This window comes from Onychostoma macrolepis, chromosome 17 (genome assembly GCF_012432095.1).
Source record: "Onychostoma macrolepis isolate SWU-2019 chromosome 17, ASM1243209v1, whole genome shotgun sequence".
Lineage (NCBI taxonomy): Eukaryota > Metazoa > Chordata > Actinopteri > Cypriniformes > Cyprinidae > Onychostoma > Onychostoma macrolepis.
The window spans coordinates 10,416,557-10,442,036 of NC_081171.1; the positions used below are offsets into that span (position 1 = coordinate 10,416,557).

The window sequence follows — 25,480 nt, forward strand, 5'->3', positions numbered from 1 at the left end:
TTAATCAAAGCAATTTAAACAATCACCCTAAAACCACCGGATTAGAAATGTTCAGCTTTAAACACTTATTTTAATTCTTTCACACATTAATGTGTGTTTTATCGTTATGCGTTATTGATGTAATTCCTGTCATTAGATTTTGCTCGATTCAAACTGTTCAACAAAAATATGTTCTAAAAACGTTTTCATTTCATTTTTTAAAATGTTTAAATTACATTTCTTGTTTATGTGAATGTTAAATGCAAGATTAAGAGAAGTTACTATTTTATTATTTTGCAAACATCATGAAAATGTTACTTTTTAATGTTCTCTAAACCATTTGAAATTAGTTGGTAATGTTTAAAAAACATTTTGAGAACATTATTAAAGCCCAAATAACTTCGAGAGAACCTTGCCAGAATGTTAGCCAAAGTTCAAAGTGTTAATTTCGTTAGCGAAAACTATGATGAAAAATTTTTGTTGACAAGCTTTCTCCCATGATTAAAACGAGATGACAATAAGGTCAATAAACCATGACTGTGAATATATCAACATGCAATATCATTGAAGATAAAAGATGAAAGTAAAATGTATTTAAAAAAATAAAAACTATGCAAAAATCTCTTCTTATTTTCATCTAAAATATTATTGCTGACTACTGTACGTGCCTTTTCTATGTGAGCTTACATGTTTTAGGTTGCCAGATATCAAGAGCTCGAATCCCCAAATCAGAGCTTCTCTGTTAAAAGGATACACTTTCTGTCTGCACCGATAGCCTAGTGGGCAGTACGTCAACATATAACATTGTTGTGTTGCAGGTGTCCCGAGTTCGAATGCCAGCTTGAGGACATTTTCCGATCCCACCCCCTCGCTATCTTAATAAAGGCAAAATGACAAAAAAAAGGGATACATTTTCTGCCCTGTGTTTTGCTTAATTTTTGCAATCTGTTCACACGTTCACTCTTCATTACGGAAACAAACCGTAACAAACCAACAAACAAGCTGAAGTTCAGCGATCTCCATGTGAGATGTTTGCCTTAAATGAAAGTGTCATTCAGTCAGTCATGTCATGAGATCTCAACTATTTTGTTTGCTATTGTAGTTGCTGAATAAATACACTTACTCAACCGCTGTTTTTTCAATAGAGAAACATTACTGCAATTTAGAATTATTGGAATTACTATTAGGAATATCACTGTTATAATATTTTGTTGGTTTTTACCAGTTTTCATTTCTCATGTAGAGTGCAAGTCTTTGATATTAATTTAAAGGGGTCATCGGATGCGACATGCACTTTTACAAGTCGTTTGAACTGAAATGTGTGTTGGCAGTGTGTGTATACAATCACCCTATAATGATAAAGATCCACCCAATGTTTTTTTTTTTTAACCCAATCGTTAAATCATTTCCCCTTTCTCATATCAAGCCATTCTCAGATGCCTGTCTGTGTGACGTCACAAAGACCCGGGCCCCTCCCACGATTGTTGATTGACACTTGCGTTTTACCTTAGACCTGCCCTGAGTGAGCTGTCATCAGTCCGCCATTGTTTCGATGCAGGAGCAGGAGTAGACAAGAATGGCTCCTAAGCGATTGAGGTGTCCTGTTGTTGGATGTAATAATGAACATAGCAGGTGTCATTTACTCCCGACATGTGAGCCGCTGAAGACGCAGTGGATTAGCTTTGTTTTTGAAGGGAATGCGCCCCCCGATCTACCTAAATGCGTTTATGTTCAAGCAAATCATTCGTGATCCAGCCTCACCTATACAGAAGAAGTGAGTATAAGGTTCTTTTTATGAATCTTTGCAAATCACCTTTCCTAATAATGTGCTAGTTAGCAAGTTCCGTGGCTAAAGTAAACAGTATGAGAACGGCCCGTCACCCCACGGAAGAGAGGGGCATTGTGAGCAGAGCTCATTAGCATTTAAAGGAACATGTACTAAAACAGGTTTCTGAAAACAGAGCTGATTTTGACAAGGTAAAAAGGGTTTTGTTTTACACTACCATTGAGAAATTTTAACCAAAATATGTTATAGACTTTTCATTAAGACCCTAAAGCAGTGGTCGGCAACAGGCGGCCCGCAGCCAGATTATTTTGATAGTGGCTGGTTCTGAAATAGATCTGTCATGACAGCAACAGTTACTCACAATCAGAGTATGTGAGTGGAGTAGGGCTGGGTATCGAGTTCAATACTTTCGAGTATCGAAAAACGTCTTGTCGTTCGGTACCAAATTTCGATACCTAAGGGGTTAATCTCATCAATGTCAGTGAGGCAATAAGCCTGTAGCACTAGGTGTGTTCGACTAGAAGCAACGTGGCGCAGATTGATCAGTGTTTGACATCCGCGAGAGCAATTCAAAAGCGTCTGCTCTCTATCGCGCAGTTTTGTTTACTACACACAGACTGAAGCACGCGTGACGCTCACGGTGATTTCAGCGTCTGCCGTCTCACTAAATGAGGACATAAACACATGAACAACATCTCCAGAACTGCTCTGAGGGTCACTTCAAGAGCATTCTACCGTTTGATTTGAGTAAAACTAGCGTCATATCATATACACACAGAACTGTAAAGGTATTCACGGCAACCCGTCAAAATAAAAGTTTGGTTTAACTTGGAAGACACTGCGGCAGAAATACATTACTATTGTTCAGCAGAATGTACATACTGTTCCTACTAGGCTACTATTAAAATTATTAAATCTTTATTTTTTTAAGTAATGATGACACAACATTTCTTGCGTTTTAAAACGAACACGAACTAGTGTTAACCTAACAGATGTGTAAACTGAAAACTATTTGAACTTTATTAAAATTATTTGCACTGATTTATTGTGTTGGATATATTTTGTTCCTTTGTGCAGTGGCTCAGGAGATGAGGCTTTGAGTCTGTATAAATGTCAACATGCTGAAAAAATAAAACCGAAGTTTTTTTGAGATAATTTAATCTTGTTAAAACTGATTTAATAAAATTGGTATCGGAAAAAGTATCGTTCAGGAATCGGTATCGAACTCAAGGTATCGGTATCGGTAAATTGGTAAATTGGTAACATTTTTAAACGATATCCAGCCCTAGAGTGGAGCGGGGAGCTGAGCGCGGAGTGGAGTGGTGTGATTTTGACTGGAGCGAGGAGCGGATTTTTAAAAAAAGTCGGAGCGTCGTGGTTTTAACTCACTCCAAGAGCACTCCACCACCACTCCATCACATATTTAGCAAGACTTCACTTGTTAAACATATTTAGCTAGCTTGATAGAGAAGGAGCACTCAAATCAGAAAGAATGTGAAGGCTATGATGATGGCAATGGACATGAGCGAGAAGTTATAGTTCTCAAGGAATTTGTTTGTTCCTTCTAGATACTGAATATTTTCAGCTGAAAGCATGATTTAAACAAGTAGGTCTACTACAACACTTATTCACACGCAATCACTCTCTCAATAATGCATTCAAACAAATGTAAGAGCGGGAGTGGGAAATGGTGAACCTGGAGCGGAGTGATTATTAAATGCTCGGAGCGCGGAGGGGAAATTGTTGACGCTCCACTCCGCTCACATACTCTGCCTGACACCACCACACAAATACGGCTTTTTGTTAATGACTGTCCTACTACAGGATTTAACACAGAGTAACAGCTCACTACCAGTTACAAAAGACACTGTAACAGTCTGTCACAGGCAATAGTAGTTGCATTTTTCATCAATTAATTTCTTAAATTATCCTTTGACTATGTTCTGGCCCGCCATTTAGTGGCAAAAATTTTTTTGGCCCGATGCCAAACTTACTTGTCGACCCCTGCCCTAAAGAAAATGGGCATCTGATGACCTCTTTAAATATTAAATAGCCTGTAATAGCCACATTCTGTTATTGTGCAATAATTGTAAAAATTGTAAAACTAATTTTCCCAAATGACAAAAATCATTGCAACAAAAATATTTATTTATTTAATTTTTGTTTAACCATTATACAGCATGACGAAAATGTGACACTAACTAAATTTTCACTGACTAAAACTTGAGTTTGGCACAAACAAGATTAGTAGGCAACTTCATCACACTAGTATTGTGTACAATAAGAAATGCTGTGTTTTTTAGCATTCATCCCAGTGCCATGTACTGCCCTACATGGAAAACCCTGTTTTCTAAAGTAATTGACAGCATGACAGATGCTGTTGAAAGAGCCTATTGAACCCAAAACAATCCTTTAAGACTGGCTTCTGTAAGAGAACTGAATTATTTCCCCAATCAATGATCTTGGGAAATCTGCAGAGCTATATCACCTGTTAATGTGTTTATTGAAAACATACAATAGAGCAGAATCCATTTGTGAAAAGCATGACTTTCATTAACCCTGTCTTGTTTATAAAACTATAACAAATTTAAATGAATCCTCTCACTTCTCTATACATCTTACCAATGACCTTAACGGTAAACTCCTGACCGCTACAAATCAAGCTCCAGTAATGAGGGTTAACTCACACTGGGGTGTGTGTGTGTCCTTAATAAACTCTAAGTGGATTGGACAGATAGTTGACTCCATACTGTGAGACCTCAGGGGTTATGAGGGGAACCAGAGGAAGGAATGAAGGGGAAAATTTCAGGAAAAACCAAACCATCCAATCACTGGGAAATCTAATGATTTATGATTCTTGAGGTTGCTGGCTACTAAGAGCTTTTTAAGTCACCTACTGTTTCACATTAACTGCATGAAATAAATCAATCCCCAGATCAAACGTCCAATCAATCAATGTTCAGCCACCAGCTATTTGATCAATATGTCAGTCAATTCCGCTATATTTTGCTCAGAAACGTTGCTAGTCACGTCTTGGATACAAAAATGAAAACACAAAGGGGCTAAAAAACAATTGTATTATATAACAAAGTGGCATTTAAAGTAATTTAGTACAAGCACAATACATTTTACAAAATAAGGTTTTTATGAAGAATCAAAATGTGAAAAAGTTATTGTTTAAAATAAAGACCAAACGTGTTTAAATCTCTGTGGAACATGCTTATTGTTAACATAATGAACTACACTGGTGGTTATTCGGACATCTGTATGAATTTTAGGGGAATGAAAAACTAACTTCATACTGTTTATTCTATTTCAGTCCAATGCAACGAAATTCATACAAGGGGCCGGAGTTTTTGAGACACAAGACCATTCAAAAGTTTGGGGTCAGTAAGATTTTATAATCATTTTGAAATAAATATTTTATGCTCACCAAGACATTTATTTGATCAATATGCATTAAAAACAGTAATATGAAATATTATTACAATTCAGAACAATTATATCTATTCAATGTATTTTAAAATAATAATAGTAATTTATTCCTATAATGGCAAAGCTGAATTTTCAGCTGCCATTACTTGAGTTTTTCGGTGTCAAGTGATCCTTCAGAAATATTTCTAATATGCTGATTTGGTGCTTAAGAAACATGTTATTATTGTTGATGAATAGAAAGTTCAAAGGAACAGCATTTATTTGAAATCTTTGTAACATTACAAAAGTCTTCATGGTTTCTTTTGATGAATGCACCCTTTCTGAATAAAAATAATTTCTTTCTCTCTTGAAAAAAAAATTGATCTTACGGACCCCAAACTTTTAAACAGTATGCACTGATATAAATCCACATTGCAGAAACTGCATTTAAACAAATAAACAAATATTTCTTTACCTTGCGTTCTTTTTTATTTATGTGTTGGATAAGGTGTTTTTCCTCTGATGGACTGAAAGCCCAGTCTTGGAATGATTCATGAGGTGAAAAAGTGTTTGGATGTTCTTTAGTATTTAAAACATGTATAGGGAGAATATATATACACAGACATGAGAGTGTTCCATACACGGGCAGAGGAAATTGATAGTGTATATATGAGAGGAAATGGGGCTACTAATGTCAGCCAGGATGATATCTGCTAGACTATATTAAATCCAAGCCAAAGCGCTCAGAGGTAAACTACTTCTGACACTAATTAAAGTGTGTGTCCTGACTATATGCCTCACTGAACCATGAACCCTATGTGTGTGTGTACTGTGTAGATCTATAGGTATGGGCCTCAATATTATGAGCTAAATCAACCATCATCAAAACATTAATTTATGTGGATATAGATGATATAGATGATTATATATTTATGTCACATATTTTCACACTAGAAGGTCAAGTTTAAAGGCATATAGCTCACCTAATATTTAAAAAAATCATAAAAATGATAATTGAAGTTCTCAAGTTTAAAAAAAGAGTTGTGAGTAGAACAGCACCATTAGAGTAGTTCATATGACTCGTGCCTTATATTCCAATTCTTCTGAAGTCATACGATAGCTTTGTACGAGAAATAGACCAAAATCATTATTGACTGATAATCTTCTCCTTCGGTGAGCTGTTAACTTCTGTGTCCAGTTCACTGAGTCAGATAGGATCGGTCTAATCCATGAATGATCATTCAGATCAGTTTTGTGAATTGGATCAACTGATTTACTGAACAGATCAGACACAAAAGAACAATTTGTTCTTTTGGACATCACTACTGTTCGTCCCATTAACTGAATATAGCAAATGAGTCAAATGTACCAGTTGTATGATACAGTGCATTTACATTTGTGACTTTTTTGAAGCCTGAAATCTTCAAAAATGAGAATGTCTCATTTTGTGTTTCATGGAAAGTCATAGAGGTTTTCAACAACATAAAGATGAGTAAATGATGACAACATTTACCCTTTTGGGTCAGCTGTCCCTTTATGCATGTCATTTCAAGCTTATTTGGCCATATTAGAAAAATACACAAGTATGTAAACAAAAACAAATACCACAAACTACAGACGCACAACAAATTTCACAAAGTTCAGTCCCAGAACCTGACAGTGTCCCACTTTTACAAAGATAACTCTATCCCAAAACTAGCAAACATTTGATGAAAACATGCCTTTAATCTGAATACTTAGATGTTTAGAAGAGGATATAAAGATAGATAATGGAAAAAAAATGATTATTTAGTGCCTTCTGTTGAAGTTGATCTTTTAAACAAACAATTCACTCAAGCAACCAGACATAGTATTTTCTCACGACATCCTTCTGTTTCTTATGTAATGATCCATAAACCTGCCACACAGGACAGAGAGTGTGTGTGTGTGTGTGTGTGTGTGTACAAAGTAATTACACTGTGACAAGTGAAAACTTTGATATAGAGCTAAATGAATTATGACTTTGAAGGCAGTTTTCTTCCAAAATAAATGTAATTTCATCATTTGATGTTATGACAATGTACCTGCATTACAGTTTCAAGGTCATAGATTTAAAAAAAAAAAACATGTCGATAGATATTATTATCTATAGTATTAGAGATAAAAATTAAGCTTCCAGAGCAATGGTTCGGGATAGAGAACTACTGGTTTAAACCTCTATTTGGGACAAACTTATCCATTTAAAATTTTACAAAAAGAGGCATGACCATTTTTTCACCCTCTCTCTGGCTCTTTGAGTCTTTTTTCTACTGTTGTCACTTTAAGAAACGCCCCTTCACATGTATAATGGGCAAAAGCATTGTGCTCAGGTACACACATTGGCTTGTGGGTTTGCTGTTGTGTTAAACATAGTTTTTAACTCCCCCCATCCTTTTATAGCACCCATTTTACAAAATTTGCATTAAATTGTGACAGGTTCACAACACAATCTGCGTTGAAACGCACCAAATAAATGGTTAGGATCAAACTGAAATGATCATGTGGAATAATAGTGCATCCTGCTTTCTTCGTATTACCTTACTGGGCAGGTGATATGTTTTTTTAACAGACGACAGTCATTATTGAGGTGTAAATGTAGATGGCCTTCTGCTGATGCATTCATCTGTGTGAACTCACAAAGTTGCATAAGTTTTGAGCGTGAAACTAGCAGCATGTTTGTACCTCAAAATATCAAGTCCACTCCTTTATACTGCAAAATCCTTTATATGGAGTGATTCGTTTCGGTATTAATTTTATAGTGTATAGTCATTGTGAGGCAACGTGTTCCCCACTGGCACTCTTGAGAACATGCTGCTCTGTGTGGTCTCTGAGAAAAAAAAAAAAAAGTTGTGTTGACACTGGATCGAGTTTAGACAGCAGGACCCTCAAACTAATTAACCGAGCATCTGATCACAGAGGGGACGGTGGAAAATGAGACAAATTAAGACAAAGAGACAAAACAAAAGAGAAGAGATACACAGATAAAAGTGTGTCAGGCAGAGAATAAAAGCTGGATATACAGAAAGCAAAAGACATGAGGAGAGAGAGAGAGAGAGAGAGAGAGAGAGAATAAGCATCAGTCATCTGGTGCAGATAGGTTTGACTTTGATTGACAACTATTAAAAGAGATTCCTTCTTATATCTGACAGGAATGCAAGGAAACATAGAAGCCTGTCTAGAGTGGCCTTTTCCAAAATACATGTCTGTACTTCTGTGTGTGGTCTTGGTAGTTGTCTTATATATATATATATATATATATATATATATATATATATATATATACACACACACAATGAGTTGCTTCATTAAAAGCTTAATGAAGGGCAGTCGTGGCATAATGGATAAAGTCAGACTTGTAACCCGAAGGTTGCGGGTCCGAGTCTCAGGTCCGGCAGGAATTGTCTGTGAAGGGAGTAAATAACCAGCGCTCTCTCCACCTTCAATACCACGATAGGGGTTATGCGCAACACACTTCCGTATTCTGCTAACCAGGTCTCCGTGCTTCCGAGACCTGTTTTCCGGGTTTGGTCAGGTGACGTTCGACATATACCCTATTAAGGTGAGACCCTTGAGCAAGGCACCGAACCCCCAACTGCTCCCCGCGCGCCGCAGCATTGGCTGCCCACTGCTCCGGTTGTGTGTTCACATTGTGTGTGTGTTTGTTCACTTCTCACTGCTGTGTGTGTGTGCACTTGGATGGGTGAAATGCAGAGCACAAATTCCAAGTATAGGTCACTTGGCAACACATCACGTCCTTTCCTTTCCTTATTGTATTACTGTATTAAAAGCAGTGTATTATGTGAGTATTATGAGAGATTGACTGAGCGAGTGTGATTAAATGCATCCGATCCAGCATTCATTCTTAAAACCAATCTCATATTCTCAATAAAACATTAGTTTGAATGTCCGATAGGCTCGTGCTATCCTTTCATCTGTTACGGGTGATTCCTGATGACAGCCCTGCTCGATGCATTTATTGGCTGCAAAGAAAAAAATTTACTGGAAAACAAGAAAAATACTGATTAAGGAAATTTTTTTTTTCCAGTTTTGATGTTCATATGTTCTCAAAGATCTCAGCTTACATCTACATTTTGTTTATTATATTTCTCATTAGAGATGTGAATGTTTATGAATATGCAACACAACAAAATGCAATGTTGTAAAATGCTTTGATGTTATTAATAAGCAAACATTTGTTTACAGCTAAAAATTACAGCAAATGTCAGAATAACTCCCTTGAAACAAGCCTTCAAAGTCACGGTAGCGTAATAATTGCGTTAAATTGCATCACAGCTGCATTTCCAAAAAAAAGCTTAATTTTTGGGTTTCTGCCGCATATTTTTCAAGCTAACCCTGCTTGCTTAAACCCTCCACTGAGGCCTAGACTAAATATCTGTGTTGTGTTTTCCTTGCGTCGTCTTGAGGCAGAACGAAAGCCTAATTTGCTGGAGATGGTTGTGGTCTGCTGGAGACAGCACTGAATGAATGGCTCATTAACTCCTGCATAAGCACTCAGCGAGCTTGTGATGGTGGAAAATGAATTTATGCAGTCTTCTGCCAGACATAACATCAAACTCATAGCAAACTGGGGAAAATCATAAGGGGGGAAAAGGGAGGGAGGAAGGAAGCTGGAAAGAGAAAGAGAGGGAAAGAGACTGCAAGTGGAAAGTCTGACCTAGGCGTCTTGTCTCAAATAAGTGACATTCTTAAAACTCGCTGAAATGTAAATCACAGATCCCCTGGTCACGCTGTCCAGCATCAACAGCAAAAACGGACCACTCATTCTTCTTTCGGACAGATGAACAGGCCTGCGGTTCCCCCCGTGAGAGGTTTGTGGGGTCACGAGGGAGTTGATGTAACCAGAATGAACTTTACAGCATATTAGCTGAGGCAGTGTATGTGTCTGGCCACTAAAGCAAATTTATAGCCTAGTTAGCAGTGCTCTGGAGCTGAGCGATGCATTTCAAACATTGGATTTGAGGTTAATTACCTGGCAAATAACATTTAGTCATAGTTTATTTACTTTGTAATTACATATAATCAATTATAAAAAAAATGAGCTCAAATAGTGCCTCAGAAAAGTGGCAAAAAATTGGTTTATAATTGTTATTTAATATGTTAGACATACTTAAAGCAATTTCTGATCAAATATCATTCATAGTGCCAGAATGGTATAATAATCATGACAATTCCAATTACAGAATCAGTTTTTATCCTTCACACTATTTATTAATTCATTGCTGAATTAACTAAAGACAATGGTTGAAGAAATATTCTTTTCTGAATACTAGTTTGATACTGCTATACAAAGACTTGAATAACCCAATAAAAGTAATACTTAATACTAAAACCTCATGTTTATTCATCAAAACTTTGAAACATGCACTGCGTTATCAAGAATAATACAGTCAATGTTAATGTAAGGACGTAAACCTTATTTACAAATATGTATAATAAAATTCAATCTTCCAGTACTTGAATTTCTCAACTGTGATGGCATGCAAATATCGTACAATTTATATTCAAGAAAACAAATTCGCAATCAGTTTTGACTGTATTTGCATATCTTGATGATTTGCTTCACTATTAAAAATAAATGGCTCAATGAATTGTGAAATATTTTGTGAATTAATCTGAATTTAATTTAGGTTGTTTTCAAGTTTGCCGTTTTGCATCCGTCTGCGTTGCGAGTTGCATTGTGTCGATTGCTTGCAGTGCAGACCGAGAAACAGCAACTGAATTTTCCAAAATAAAAAAACCTGAATTAACCTCAAGCAATACAATGCAGTAACATACTATATAACATAACTCAAAAGTTCAGCAGGGTAAATGAAATGGACAGAAGGTACATGACTTGTCTCTAAAGGCAGGCAAAGGTCTGTGAAATGAATGGTGTTGAAATGGGGAAGACCCCCACTGTTCCAACATTATCTGTGTTGATTTGGGGTTATGAGGTCTGCACACTTCAATCACTCCATGTTTGTTCATCTCAGTGAGTCAGGGAGGGATAAAGAGATGGTGAATGACAGTACAGCACACGTTAAGATGAAGATTAAGATTGCAGACCAAGGCTAAGATTATGGAGAGAGAGAGAGAGAGAGAGCAGTCCGGCTCTGACTGATTAACTGGAAAGTCTTATTTTGTTTTAATGACATTAATAGATATTTTACTACTGATGTGGCAGGGAGACAGTCCAGAGGAAACACCTGTACGTGAACCACATCCAATATGAAAAAATCAAGAATAAACTCAGTTTCCGGAGATGTCGGCCAATACAACAGATCCTACATTCTAGAACTCAAATGAAATTATGATTTTCTTTTGATTTCATTTACCCCATACCCACTGGCACATGAGAAAAAAATATTTGATTTTGAGTGTATCCAGTTCAACTTAAAGTTAAGTAAATGAAAAAATAAAACACTGTAAATTTTTAGTGTTTTAGATTATATTTAAGTGTTCTTAAACCACTAGTTTTTTGTGAGTTTTACATGATGCAACTTTAGTCTAAATGTAAAAATAGAAGAAATGAGCATGCAATTAAATATATATATATATATATATATATATATATATATATATATATATATATATATATATATATATAGCCTGGCAGGTCTAAAAGGGTTGTCCCTATTCTTTTAACGAGTAATGGGTGTGTTTTGGGCATAACGTGCAATAAACCAATCAGAGTTTCATCTCCCATGCCCTTTAAGAGCCAGTTGCGTTCGCGTCATGGCAGATTCGCTATTTACACGGTGGAATTTGCAAGCGCAAAGACTGAACGCAGAGGAAACGGATCTTCTCGTGCACGAGCAAATAGGTAGGCTATACATTATGACATGTAGGCATTTTTATATTTATGTAGCCTACACAATAATAATCTTTTACATTGTAATCCTTTAATTATTAATATTTGGCATGTTTGTGTGCTGCTGCACGTCCCTATGTGTGTAATAAGCAGAGTGTGTGCACGTTGTGGACCCACCTATAGGCGCATATTACTAACACGCTCTTTAAATAACAACAAAAATACTGCACCATTGACTTAGACCAGGTTTTAGTTGGTCAATGGTGCAGTCCAGAAGCATGATATTTATGCCAGTGGAAAAAATGCACTTAAAAGGCCCATCATTTCAGCTGTGACACAGGGTCAGTTCCCAGGACACCAGATTAATCTCGCCTTGGATTAAAAAGTTCTCAATTCTCAAAATCTTATTTGACGGAATAATCCAGGGCAAAGATTAATCTGTGTCTAGGCAACCAGAACTTCTCGTGTTGTGAATCCTTGAGCCCTGAAATTCACCTTGCCAGGGAATATTCTGATGCTGATTTGCCTCTATTGTAAATAGATTCCAAGCGATCCAGACATCCTTTTATTATGATGTAACAGTGAGCGTTCACCGTGTTTCCTTGGAAATGACAAAGGCAGGGATTTGGAATATTTCCAAATTGAAGGATCTGACTCATACTTTATCTATTTCTTGATGTCCCTAAATATAATTTATGGTGCATTAATTATATTTGCTAAAACCATGGCTTCTCATAAGTTAATTATCAGCCATGGAAGACCCAAGGTCATCATCCTTCATGAGCTGCTTTTTTCCTTCATCCAAGCAAAGCTACAAGAAGAAAAGTGACATCAGAAAAAAGGTTAATTGCTCTCCTGACCACAAACAGGCTGAAACAGGCTTAATATTACCATAGTGAAAAATGCCATCAATATAAAAAAATATAAAAATAATGACAAATCATTCAAAGTTAATGAACAGAGTTTAATATTACCGTCTTCTGGCTGCTATATTTGAATCCCAGAAGCACAATTATGATCACAGAAGGGGATGAAAGGAAGGAAAGAACAAAAGAAATCATCACATAAACAGCAAACGCATAAAAAATTAAAATAATGGACAGAGAGATGAGTCTAAGGCTAAGTTCAGAAAACAAAATCAGCCTACTGTTTACTGCATACTGTGCTGAATACTGAACCTATTGTTTTTTTTTAATGAAACATAATGCATATTGTAACAATAAACAGTTCAAACAATTAGCATACACTGTCATCGCATAACCTCATTATTTGCAAGTGTCCACTTATCACTTTTATTAGCAACTATCCTGAGAAGTGACATGAAAGGCAGTTGAAAGAAAATCAATTTTACACTTTTTGCTCCCTCTATATAAATTAATATGTATAAATAAATAAATAATTAAAACAATTCTGCCATCTGTAATTTTCCATACTATCATGAAATATTAGATTTTTTTTTCTGCAAACCTTTTTTTTTCTCATCAGAATACACACCTAATTTTCAATAGCCATCACTGGAGAAAAATCAGATGTCAGATGGTTGCTAACCAACCATCCTTGACCCACTGGTTAAAAATCATATTACTTCTCGTTAATTTGTTGCATGCAAATAGGTGCACTGCACTGTGAAATACCGTTTCCCACTTAGTATGATCTATTGCACAGCTTCTGCAAACAGTATACATATTACTGCAAAAATATCAAGAGTATGTCAATATGGTATTCCAAACATACATCCTCCCGATGATAAGAACAGACTAGAAGGCATGTGTCCTCCAATCGCAGATGATTCCCATGTGACCTCTGGTTTCAAAATTCTACTTATCAGCAGTCACAGACTAACCACTGAATGATGAGAGGACAGAAAGACAAGTGTGTGTGTGTGTGTGTGTGTGTGTGTGTGTGTGTGTGTGTGTGTGCGTGTGAGCATGTGTTTGTGTGAAGAGAGGAAATGAGAATAGATAAAGACTACACATATGTGACCCTGGACCACAAAACCAGTCTTAAGTCGCTGGGGTATATTTGTAGCAATAGCCAAAAATACACTGTATGGGTCAAAATGATTGATTTTTCTTTTATGCCAAAATTCATTAGGACATTAAGTAAAGATCATGTTCCATGAAGATATTTTGTAAATTTCCTACTGTAAATATATCAAAACTTAATTTTTGATTAGTAATATGCATTGCTAAGAACTTCATTTGGACAACTTTAAAGTCGATTTTCTCAATATTTTTATTTTTTTGCACCCTCAGATTCCAGATTTTCAAATAGTTGTATCTCGACCAAATATTGTCCTATCATAACAAACCATACATCAATGGAAAGCTTATTTATTCAGCTCAAAATAATCACCCTTATGACTGGTTTTGTGGTCCAGGGTCACATATTCTGCATGGCAAAGAAATAAACAATTTGTTCATTGCAGGAAAATGAATTCCAGAAGCAGAGGAGGTTCCTCTCTTCTTGGCTAATGCCACAATAATGCTAATTCCTTTTTTCAACACTAACTCTGTTTCAAATCTAACACACAACAGCAAATGTACACATAAAATTGCAAGAGTAAAACATTAATATAGCCTTACAAACTTAAATTACAGTATCTGTAACCTCCTATGCAGGCTCTACCCATAAAGCTTTTAAAGGAATAGTTCACCAAAAAATGAAAATATTGTCATCATTTACTCACCATCATATCATTTCTTTCTTATGTTGAACACACAAAAAAAGAGATATTTTGAAGAATTTTGAACAGTTGTTGGTTGACTCCCATATAAGGGAAAGAAATACTATGGGAGTCAATGAGCACCATCAACTGTTTGATTACCAGCATTCCTCAAAATATCTTCTTTTATGTTCAACATAAGAAAGAAGCTCATGCAGGTTTGGAACGAAATGAGGGTGAGTAAATTTTCATTTTTGGGTGAACGATCCCTTTAACCTGACTTAACAATAGGACCATCTTTTTTGAGGTTTTACCCTGAAAAAATAAATATCTATTCATGCCAAGTTTGATGCAGAACATTGCATTGGTGAGGATTTTTTTGAACAGGCTCAACCAACAAACAACAGGATTTGGAATGCCAGAAAAAAGTTTTACAGCTCTTTGACGGAGCTGTTAAAATTGAAAACAAGAGAAAGCAAACCAGACTTCCACAGCTGGTGGCAACACACAGTGTAGTTTAAGGGCACATAAAACAACCATGCCCATACAGAAGGAAACCGCTCGGCACGCTACAAATTCTCACAAGCCAGAAATCTGGACTAACATACAACACTGAGCAGTTGCTAACAAAAGAATAGCTTTGTTTTTGTGCTTAACTTGTTATTCTATTACCAATAAATCTAGACGGAAAATGCTTCTTTGAGTTTTAAAGAATAGACAGGGAAATGTAGAGAAAAAGATGTCAATGTAACATTTTCCAAAGAAGGGAGCAACCTAGTGATGCTTGCTCTGAGGTGACATCCATTGAGAAAGGTAAGACCTCCACAAAAATGGTCCAGTTCACAGAAATGACACCTTGTCAATGTTCATTCCTTTATTCACTAGTGCATTTTTCCCCAAGCATCCCCTGTGGAGGCCATCTTGGTGAAGGCTTTCATGTTTTCTAGAGTGTTCCTGAACCTCACAGCCTTGCGCAGTGAGGGGGTGAGGGTCACTTTCTCTGTCGGGTTGCTTACAAAGCTTGATTCACTTCTAGGAGCCTTCAGGGATAAAGCACTACAGTCTGAACAGTAAATAATATATTAGACGCAAAACCTGTCAATTTCGTCTTAATACCAATGTTGGCTGGTCTGCCTCTGCCATGCAAGATTCAGCCTAGACACGAGTTACTTATATACTATGACACATAGCTAAAGTATATTGTAGCCTGGTGCTGTGGGCTTCTATTTAGAGTGAGTGCACTTTGTTGCAGTCTTATTTGAAGGGAAGTTGTAAATAATTCTCCTGCTGCGGAATGGTGTCTGAGCTGTTGAGATGTCTGAAGTAATTACAGCATATTTATAATGGACAATACACACCTGGACCTCGTCTCACTTTGCATTGTTTGCGTTTTTGGAGGCTTCTGAATGTCAACTTAGACTTGGGGGCTCTAGTCCTATAAGGCGAGCAGTTTTCTAACCAAATTTTCCATTGACTACTCTCCAGCTACTCTCTTTGTGGGAGAACAATGATCAGGTTGGACTTTTTCTGTGGTTGGCTCTTGTGGCTTTGGCAGTGAACAATGACCTCTAATGAGCTCCTTCTAATTCACGATAAAGAACTACCAAACCATGCAAATTCAAAGACGCAGCAAGATACCAATTTTGTCCATGGTGCTTGTATAACCGAGAATTTTTTCTGTGGTATGGATAAAGCTGCTATCAGTAATGTTTGCTTAATAATATGTTTTACACATGAAGAAATTACTTCAGTCTGAGTCATATCAATAGATTAACAATATCTTACATGAAGTTGGTTGACGAACGGGAGCTTACCTGCTGACATCAAGTGACCCTACTTTCGTGGACTAAATGAGTCATGGATGATTATGAATAGAAGCATTTCTATAATAGAAGTATTGGTAAATGAAACCTTTTGTTTTTGCATGATGCTGCATCAACGCCACTAGGTATCAGTATGCATTCAAGATCATCGCAGCCATTACAATTAGCGCACAACGACAACAACAAATGGCCTATTGTAAAAAGTAATGATACTATCTTTTCTGCAGTACAGTAGTACAAAGTACTGACTAATGAGCACTGAGTAATGAAGAGTGTCAAGAGTTTCTATTTACAATGTGTTTATAGCACTGAGCACTGCAGCCAATCACAGACATAAACGTGTGAATGCAATGGTCAATTAGAGACATTTAAGTCTCATTTAAGACATTTAAGACTTAATACCACTCAAAACATTCTGCTCACTTCCTTGAATCCTTTCATTATAACCAACAAAGTGGGAACAGTATGTAAATAAAAAATTGATTGCAACTGGAGTTTTTGCAAGGATGAGTTTGTGCTGAACTGAAGTGACTGACAGCTTCAGTGATTATAAAATGGAAGCTCTCGTTGCTCGCTATTCAAAATAAGAATAAAATTCTTACTTTTTCCATGCTACTAAATTACTATTTAATTTAAAAAATGATTAATTAGTATTACTGTTTTGTGCTATTCACCTTTGCTAAAATATGTTGAGAAAAAAAGTGAGACCAGGTGTTTTAGATCAAAACATATAATCGTTAGTGAGTGCAACCTTGATGCGTCAGTGAATGGTGAGATATTTTCCTCAATAAAATGATCCTGCCTGAAGAATTGTGTGATAACTTATGTCTGTATCATCTCCGTGACCTTTTATGAGGTTATATGCATCCGCAGCTAGGTGAATTTAGCGTTTTCCTACATTTCAGTGTGGATGAGAAAGATTTAGAAAACACTAGTGTGGACGGAGAGTGTTTTGAAACGAAAAGGCCATTTTCAAACGTATCCGGCATAGCCTAAAGTACTCAAGTGGAGTCTGGAGTCAAGTGGAGCATTCAAGTCTTGGGAAATAGAAAGAATTCAGTAACAAGAGTCAGAAGTAGGGCTGGGCGATATATCTCATGCGATATGCATGCGCATCTCGTCAATAAAGCCGGTTCCTTGATTAGCGGTAAATCTCCATCACCTGTTTTCAAACGGAGGAGCATTTAATACACGGAGCCGTAGTTCACTGACAAGCTACGCAATATCGCGTTCATTATCGCAGATTAATTGCCTTCGATAATGAAAGCGATATTGCCTACGGCTCTGTGTATGAAATGCCCCTCCATTTGAAAACAGGTGATGGTGATTTACCGCTAATCAAGGAACCGGCTTTACTGACGAGATGTGCATGCATATCGCATGCGATATATCGCCCAGCCCTAGTCAGAAGGTGCAACATTCACTGCCGCAAATTAGTTGGTCTACATTATAAAACCTGAACAGTAGTTACTACCAAGAACCAAATACAACCTATTTAAAAAATGTTAAAAAGTAGGATGTTTATCTATTACAGACATTGCGTAAAACTTAAATCACAGACTAAAAAAAGCCCCCTACTAGCAACAAGCCCTCAGGGTGGTCAAGCATTGTGTCTACAGAATCAGCTTGACTGACAATCCTGATTGATTGTTTTCGTGTTCGTGTGACCACTTGTGTTAAAAAACCTTTAAAAACACTGCAGATGAATTCTGAAGCCACTCTGCTTTTCTGCTGTCATTTAATGCTGAATTTACTGTAAATAGTCTTTAAATTAAATCAGCCTTTATTTACTGTGCTAACTATAAATTCAGAGTCCACAGTAAATCAGCTTAGGTGGGAGATGAAGAGCTACCGTTGGGTGGGAGTCACAATGCTCCTGGATCATGTCTGGATTACATTTGTCAGAAGAACACTTAATAAAAGGGATTATAAACCAGCAATCTAGAGTGCTAATGGGGATCGTGTCACATTACTACACACAACCAAGTTTACCCATTGAATGCGTAAATCCAAACTCATTACACAGGAGAATGATAGACAATGAAAACACGTGAACTCAACTTCCTTGGGGTGTGAACTCAATTTTTGACAAAGGTCGAATCAATAATATTTGGTGACACAGGTGGAAGATATAACCTTCTAAGCATAATAATGACTTGCATTGCACTGCGCATTGCATCACTGTTTAGTGAAGTCCAACCAAGTTCTCTCGGGCAATAAAACACAGAGACGACTTGATCTCAGATGACTAAATTAAACCAATGCATCAAAGAAAAATGGTCTCTTATCAATATGAGCAGCCTCGAAGGCTTTTAAAGCAGTGAAATCCAGCATATTCTGGGGAATCACTTACATGAGGAAGTTGAAAAGGAAACAGTTAGGCTTCAAATTAATGTGTTCGTTTCCATGTGCAATGATCCACTACTAAGAATGATAAAGTGAAACACCAATATTAAATGGTACTCAGAAGTTATGTAACAGCAAATGTCTCCAACCAAGTTAGCACTGCAGGGTACTAACTAAATCCAAATCAAAGGTAAGTCTGTCCAAACCCATCGTTCCAGATTCTTTGGATATTTATCAGAGGGATCTGACCATGAAAGCACACCAGGTTCTGCAGTGACTGATAGACTACAAACTAAACTAAGTTTTCATATAGCCTTCAGGCTAGATATCAGTACAGATATTAACAACCAGAGGCAACATATAGATAGATTGAGCACGTTTATTTCCGTAATTCTGCCAACCACCCAAACACAGCACTGGACAGGGTTTTGTAAACATAATTATCCCTGTATTCTTGGAAATGTCTTTAAAGCATGACAAACATCTAATCACATTCCAAATGAGGACATGCAGTCCAGCACGTCAGTGTTTGCTTCAGGCACCACATTCAGCCATTTGACATTGGGGAGGTCTAAGAAGACTACAGAAGCCAAGATAGGCCAAACAAGCACTGCTACAATGGAATACCAATGAAATGTGTTCACTTTTGATTTATTGCACATCAATGTGACCCTGACTGGCCTTGTCACACCTTGATTGGTTTAATCCATTAATTTACTTCATTCCGCCTGAAGACTTTCACAAAGGATAAAGGCATTTGACTAACATAACCATTCAATTAACACATTAAGCTAATCAACAATATTTTGATCTATTTAAAATACTTTTAGCATGTGGAGTTGACAATTTTGACCTCCCTCGACAAATTTTAAAAAAAAATCAGGACGCCTAGCACTGACATTGTTGTTCTTGAGTGATGTTCTTTAGAGGTGTATCTTTTAATAGCTTTAGCAGATTAGCAGACTAGTGAAGCATACACACATTGCAAAATCATTTTAAAATTATGTTTGCCTAATGATAAGTTAATGAGGCATGACTGACAGGAGGAAAGACAGGTGGGTTCTTTGTGGATGTGGATGTTTGTTCTTCCTGTGTTACATCTAACTGTGTTTCAGAAGTTTTTAAAGACAAGTAGGTTGGTGGACAGACAGATAGACAGATAGCTAGATATATATCTATCTGTTTATAGATAGATAGATAGAAAGATAGATAGATAGATAGATAGATAGATAGATAGATAGATAGACTGATTGACGGACCATCTGAACATGTTATTTTGAACGTTATCAAATCTAGCACAATACCTTGTGAGGCTGTGAAAACGTGTTGTGTAGTATGTGTGTGAGAAAGAAAGTGACAGACAGGGAAGATAATATGCGTGTGTGTGTGAGCGTGTGGAGGTATGAGACTGAGGAGAGACAGGGAAAGTACAATGAAAGGGAAAGAATGAGGAAAAATGGACTTTGTAAGAAAGACAGGTCAGCCTAAATTTTCAGGGATCACTTCACTTCTTAGAAGGTGTTTTAAATCCTTTCATATAAGGGCATAGCGCACTCCACCGCATCTTTCTTCCCTCCTTCCTTTAATCTGATCCTCCAGCCAATTCTCTCACGCAGACATAGACACACACAATCCGAAACTCTTTTTCCAAAGACAGGAATGGACACTGTGTTCTTTGCTGCCGTTTCCACACTATTAAGGGCCGAACAGCACAGATAAGAACTAATACATTAAACATGAGCTGCTCTTATCACTATTTGACACGAGTATGCCGTCTGTCTGTGGACACCTGTGACTTAAAAGCACTGCCCGAATCACAATGCATTAAACATTTTGTGCACTTTGGTTATTGGCCCTTGCATTATTGAATGAAAGGCTCTTCTGTAAAACAATGTCAAAATTACCTTATAAATAATATCAGGCTTCTATTATATATGTAGGGGAGACCAGGGCTTGTCACACTGGGGATTTTTCACAATGGCAAATTTTTTATTAGGGTAAGTTGTCATTTGTGTTTTATGGTGTAACTTCATACAGTTAACTAATTACAAATTATGCATGCAAAAAATTGTTTTATTTTATATTTTGCACAGTGTTGTGCTACAAAATATGCTATATTTTTTTCTTTTAGCCTGTATTTAGCCTTACATTAGGCCTGTGTTACACCCATAAAGCTTATCTGCTGTGCATAATGGCACATTACTTGTTGATAGTGCAGGCTGACTCTTCTCTATTCTAAAGGGAGAATACATTGATTGACATCTCATTAATGTCAGAACATTCCTTCACTACACCCCCGCCCTCCGTTTCCATCAGCTTCATCTTCTAAAAGCTTCCGACCCTGTGCGCAAAGGCGCGTGCGAACTTTCACAGCATTTAAGGGATGTTTCGGATCTATTTTAGTTCACCCTTTCAGATTTCTCGAAACAAACAAAATATCTGCGGATGAGCACGTCTGGCACCCGGGTTATTATAACACATCACTCATCGCTTCTCCCCCGCGAGATGGTTCATCAGCACAGTTGCGCGTGCTCTGCTCACCATTAAGGCAAATGACAATAAAGCTCGCAAAATGGTTAAAAATTGTCTAGCAATTAATTAAACATCTACATACGTTAAACGTTTTAAAACACTGAGACAATCGTCGTGCGTCAGTCATGATGTATAGGCTAAAGGTTTTGCACAGTGCTGTGCAAAACAAAAAAATGTTGCTAGCAAAGTTACTAAATACTCCACGGAAAAAGGTGCAATGTGAAAAAAGTAAGACAGGCCCTATATACTACTTCATATTTTATACATATTAAAGATATAAAGCACACAGGATACCATGGTACAGTTGTATACATTATTTGCTAATGTTATACTTTAGCTAGGCTACTATATTCGTTTACCATGATAAAGTAGCAAGGTACTACTTTATATAAAAATAATAGTTATGCGATGGCTGTCTTTGCTACTTTAAGTGTTTTCGTGTACTGAAACTTGTTTTGATATTTTTTCGTTTGGAAAACGTATTTACCTGCAGTCGTTCACAAGCTGTATATGCAGGTGTTGAACTTAATAAACACCTTCGTCGTCGCTTTATCTATAGGTCGTTTGAAGGTTAGATTTCAATTGATTGTATGCAAATATCCACTTTATTCAGGGGTCATGTTGGTCTCCGTGTTCAGTAAAGTACTGTCAGTTGACAAATGATTCAGTGCGCCAGTGAGTCGTCCAAATGATTCGGACCGTTTTGCGAACCCGTTTGACCAATTCATTAAAAGAACCGACTCAAAAGATTCATTCGCGATAAGGCATCGCTAGCTCCGAGTCCAAACAGTGGACAGCAAACACGGGGCAAGATTTGATTTTTGTTATACTTCCAGCGAAACATTTTAGAAAGCAGTCCGCTACTTTATCAGCAAAATGGTTTTATCTACTGAAAAGCCTCGTTAATTAAAAAAAAAAATACCACCTCATTACTAAGAAATGTTAAACAGCCTGCAATAGTGACGCTACACTGCCTTACGCTATTTTTGTAAATAATAAGGAAAAATTATATTCGGATTGATTATATAATAAAATAAATGCAGTCAATTCCAAAAACATTTTCTAACAATGTGATTAACTAAATTGCACAAATGTAAGTTTACAGAAACTGTAAAATACAACAGCTTTACTGTACATGCGGAGTTTGATTTATTAATTATTTACGCTATTAATTTAATGTAATTCTAAACGTTATTAACACGGCTTACCTTACTAGCTAGAGTTCACTGAAAGGTAAAGATGCTCAAAGGAAATAACTTGTTCTTGCCACTCCTCTGCATTTTGGTAGATCCACTAAAAGCGCGTTGTTCCTCTCCAGAAATGCACGGTTTGTCCTCGATCGTCCGTTGCCGTCCGGATATTTGTGTGTCGGTTCCCCGTATCGCCCTGGTCACTAATTGCCAGGCCACTGGAATCTCCCGGAGCGCACGAGAGGAAGGCTTCTCCCGGCGCGTGAGCGTGATTGGCTAAGAGTGTCAGTGACGCACCAGCAGGTGGCAGAGCGTTCATATATAAGAGACATTCAGACCGCACCAACACATTCACAAACTGCACAGACCTGTTGAAGATGACTGTCTGCAAAAAGACAATTTTAGCTTTAGTAACAACAATGATATCTTGGATATATATGATAAGCTTTTCTTTCTATGGAAAAAGTATAGGCCAGCACTTGCTTTAAAATTTTGCACACACGTGCACACACACACACATACATATACATACATACTTATATATATATATATATATATACAGTATATATTCACTGACCTTTGTGGGGCATGTTGTCACACTGGAATCTGACATTAAATAGCCTACAGTAAACAATTATGAAATACAGAACAATTAATCAAACTGCAAAAATGGGGAACCTACAAAATATTGTTTTGGCCAAGATAACATTTAAAACAAAGATAACATTCAAAACATATGTGGCAATATATTTTACTATACATATTTTTAATTTAATTTTTTTATTTAATTTTGCTTTAACTGATTTGTCAAACCAGTGCATTCCAATAATTATGCTGTATTTATTTATTTATTTTCATCTCAGGCTAAGACCAGCTTTTTTAAAAAGAGATTTTAAATTAGCTTGTTTCAGATCTCCCATTCGCATTATGACATATAAGAACTAATTACCCTGCATACTCAAAGAACAGCTGTAAAAGGGTTGTTTTAATGATGCCCAATTAAATGAATATTCCATTATTCCACTGTTTGTCTTTTGTGTTCAGAGCATGTTGGAGATTATAAACATATGGACCCCTACAGTTTAAGTAGTGTACAATGTAATGTTTACATGAATATGCGGCTGGCTTATCCCTGATTTAATGTGAATAAATATGCCAAGAAGGAAATTGAATGTAAAAAGAGCTTAGAGAAGGTAATGAATTACTGTGATTAGTTTACTATGGGGTATTATACTGTTTGAAGTGATCCTTTCTATACACCATAAAAATGTTAGACTAAACTCCCAAATAAAACCAGGAGCTGTAATTATATTTCTTTGAATATACTATTGTATGCATTTTTTATTTGTTTTTTGTTAGTTGGTGACATTAAATAAACCTGTCCAAGGCCCAATGTTTTTATTCATTTCAGAAAGTGAAGGTCTGGAAAGAGTGAAGGGGCACTCTACTGCTTAGATAAAGATTCAAAGTCAGTTCCACTGTCTACAATCCTAATGATTATTCACCTCATGGAGAAAGCCAAAGGAAAAGATGGAGGAAGAGGGGTGTGAGCACAGCATCAATGTAAAGAAAAAGTAGGAACAGACTTTGGTATTATTGATGTGAAAAGAAAATAGAAAGGAAGAAAATCAAACTCAAAAGTCAGACTGTGATAACTGTATATCAATGTCCTCTCTCTTTCCCTGTCTAGCTCTTTGGGACTAATTATGTCAGAAACCGGTGTCTTTCCAGGAAACTGAATGTCTTTTCACCTACAGAGTATTAGCTTGGCAAACACTGTTGTCATAAATGACTTACAGTGTCATTGTGAGTCCATATCAACAAACTCGTTTCCCTGACAACTTAACCACCAGACCGTCTCCACAGTGAATGGCTGATCTACATATAAAGCAGATCACCACCTGTGCCCACGCTGTCATCAAGGCTAGTAAAACACAGATGCACAGATGCACCATAAAGATAGTTTGCAATTAATTAGGCTGTAGATCATTGTGTCTGGCTCAATACATCAGGAGTAGCCCTTGAAACAGATGGAGGGCTTAGTAGAAACTAACTACTATACAAACTTCCTGCCAGTGCTACTACTACTTGATTGGCTCCTGTTTTACTCACACACAAAAGGAGTGTCCTCATTGGCTGCAAGTGATGCCCAGCTGTCCTCTATACAAGCAAATGTACAAATACATGCATTGCATGTGTATTTTTCTTATTTAAAAATTATCATAATAATACAATTTAAATAAATAATAATAATTATAAAACAGAAAAAAGATTAAGTGCATTATCATGAATATTGTCATATCTTCAGTTAAAATGTGGGAATATTACTATTTACATGGTCAATGATCACAAATAATTACACTTCAAATATGTGATATGATATACAGTGTCCTTAAAATCTGAATGTCAATGCATTCTAAATTACTGCCACTGTATTGAAAATGATTGTGCTAACAGAAGGGTAAACGCCACTGACTTACACTGGTAAATCTTCAGACAGTTAAGTCATATGCCTTGTATGCGCCACTGAATAGAATTTCTTCAAAATGAACGATGAAAGTGCTCTGCTTTGATCTGCAGTTATTTTACTTGCAATAACTTTCTCTTTTCTCTCCCTCTCTCGCTTAGCGTGAATAATTTCATTTTTATTACCTTAAGAAAAGGAGAGTCGCTCCTCGAACTCGGGTTGCATCAGAGTACAGCAGAAAAGTTGTTTGATGAAGTGCTCTGACTCACTGAGGAAATAGTCAGAATGATTATTGACCAGAATCACTCACGCACAGAAATGATAGAAATGCTATTATTAGAATGAGCCATCACTCCCGCGGTCCCTTAAACAGTCTTGGTGCAAACCTTGCCTGATTTCATATTATTCAGGGCAGTCTGAAATATAATGATCTCACAAGCTGTTTACAA

At 36.7% G+C, this 25,480-nt stretch overlaps 1 protein-coding gene across 4 annotated transcripts in view; it reads right to left on the minus strand.

The window, feature by feature from the left end:
• Positions 1-22,834, minus strand: part of chrm3a (cholinergic receptor, muscarinic 3a) — a 94,417-nt gene extending 71,583 nt beyond the window's left edge. Inside the window, exon 1 of one of the 4 annotated variants that reach the window (XM_058748946.1) lies at positions 22,632-22,834. The gene's annotated coding sequence lies outside the window, so the exon portion shown is untranslated. Of the gene's footprint in view, positions 1-21,861; positions 22,225-22,582 lie in introns of those variants that run through there. The other 3 variants (XM_058748945.1, XM_058748943.1, XM_058748944.1) reach the window with 3 other exon arrangements.
• Positions 22,835-25,480: the final 2,646 nt, after the last annotated feature.